Raw genomic sequence first — 2499 nt, 5'->3', positions numbered from 1 at the left:
CATATGCTTTCACAACATGGTGACAGTTTGAACAAATACAAAAACTGATTATTGTAAAAATTACTGCAGCTTTAAATTGAGCACTAAAACATAATTAAGCATATTTTTTTTACCCCTCAGCTTTGGAGCAGCCTTCCTGAAGATCTGTTGGAAGCTGAGAGTTTGGATGTTTTTATTGTAAAAGCAATGCTTTATGGTTTAACTTTTACATGTGATAGTTTTTTGCAATATTAGAAAGAATTCCATGATCCAATCATATTTGAATGTTTTATTTCCATTTAAGCTTTTAAGAGTTTGGCAAGTTCTATAATCTTATTGACAATATTCTTATTTTGGATTTTATAATTATCTTGAATTGAGCATTTCTATACATTTTGTTTATTTAATGCATTTATTTTTGTAAATTTATCTTCAGAGTTTCCACAATTGTATTTCCTTAGTTCATTGTCTCCTTTCTCTTTCGTTTCATTCTCTACATGTGAAAAACTTTATGGCACGGTAAGAGGTCAGTTTGAAAGATCACATCAATATCAAACAGAGAAACCATTCCTCTCTGTTGGCACGCTACCAAAACCGTGAATCATTTCGCTTGGTTTGTTTCGTTTCACTATCAGCCTTGATGACCTGCAGCAACAGATAGTCATTAAATTTCTCAATAATTTGAAAAAACCCCACCCAAAATATTCAAAGGAAGTGGAGGAATATACAACGTACATTTCTTTTCGAAAACGAAACCATAAAACTTCAAAGGAAAACAGTGAGAAAAACCTGCCTAGGCGGTTTTTCATCTAACATGAATTAATAGCTGGCACTGTTTCATAACATAACAACTTGTATGGAAGGATAAAACAAATCCTAACATGGTTACTGCCTGACATTCTTATTTCTGTTGTACATTTGACATTCACAGACCAGAGTAACATCATGTTTCCTATACTGGCTCTCCTCTCGGTCATATTGTGAGTTTGAGCAAAGAGATTTACTGTTGTAAGGCTCGTCTCTGCCTGTATCAGTTTCACCCGGTGTGGAGGAAATGGTAAACGACCCACTGTTAACTTTACTCATAAATCTCAGATATGAGTCAATATCCCTGTATCCAGTCCAGCTGAGGACATAATGTAACACTGTTCTGCACACACTGAATGTGTTGAAACAGGCAGCATTATGCCCAGCTTCATCTATAAATCTAGAAGCTTAAGGTTAGCATGTTTGAGGCCAGGGATGAACTGACCGTCTGGTGTAACGGGCAACGCTTGGTTGACTGATGCCCAACCAGAGACTCTCAGAACTTAACCAATTTTTATGGACGTCGATGGGCCTTTGATTGATTTCCTTGAAGGACATTGAGCTACTCCATTCCATCAGTCCTTCTTTGCTCGCACCTCCCCTTCAGTCTGAGTTTATAAATTTAGCAATTTCAGCTGAAGGGAGTCGGAGAGAAGAGAGTGGACACGTGATGGGTCTTGCCCTTAAGAGTTGCAAGAACAAAGGCAAACACCACTAGACATGACCCAGGGACACGTCTGTCTCATTGACCTCTTCCTTAATCTTCCACAGATTGAGGAAGATGTCAGATTAGCTGGAAGACTGCAGTTTGTGAGTGAGTGAGTGAGTGAGTGAGTGAGGATAGCCTACACATAAACTAGCATGCAGTGAGTAGCACACTGAGATAACAGAGGAATACAGGAATGGTGACGGTGCATGGAGTTAACACTAAACATGTTTTGGGATGTGTGATGATACTGATAATAATTAGTGAATTGAATCTGTAAAAAAGGTAACGAAAAAGACAGAAGAGTCAGAAAACAGTCATAATTCATGCAATTAAAGTTAAAAATGTTAAAACATGATTGGAGACATATCTTTACTAAATACTATCAGGGGAAGTTGTAGTCAACTTGTTGAAATGCTCAAAATAGGAAATAATTACAAGATTTAAACATCAATAAAACCTGAAACAAACAAACTTGAAACATGCATAATGATATTTGATTATAAAGTTATCAGGGATCTGTTATTTATGACTTTATATTTGTGTTTTTTTATGATGTAAAGCACTTTGAGCTGCCTTGTTGCTGAAATGTGCTGTATTACGCTCTCACTTTCCCTCTCAGTAGAGAAAGTGAGAGTGTTGGTTTTATATCCTTTCAAATAATGTAGGTTTTACAGCTTACAATGTCACAGTGTTTCTCAATTATTTTCTGTTTCTGTCCTTTACGAATGTGTACAAATGTTTCTCTATATTCTTATGATGCTGAAAAAACGCAATGTCACAATTCAGGTGTTTCCATTGAATAAGAAAATAAATCAAAATCACATGTGAAATAGCAGGCTCAAACAATAAGTCATTAAAAATCATGGCAGCGACCAATGGAAACGACTACGTGAGATTATATTCAGTCAATGCTCATCATGTATCAGCCAGGAGGAGACGTAGGAACGACAAAACCCTTTATTTGGGAGTGGCTCCGTAGGCGAAAAAGTACAAACGTTTTTCAA

This window comes from Poecilia latipinna, unplaced genomic scaffold (assembly GCF_001443285.1).
Source record: "Poecilia latipinna isolate Pla-1442-1.1 unplaced genomic scaffold, P_latipinna-1.0 Scaffold1317, whole genome shotgun sequence".
Classification (NCBI taxonomy): Eukaryota; Metazoa; Chordata; class Actinopteri; order Cyprinodontiformes; family Poeciliidae; genus Poecilia; species Poecilia latipinna.
The sequence above is the reverse complement of the archived record's forward strand: the minus strand, read 5'-3'. Positions refer to the sequence as shown.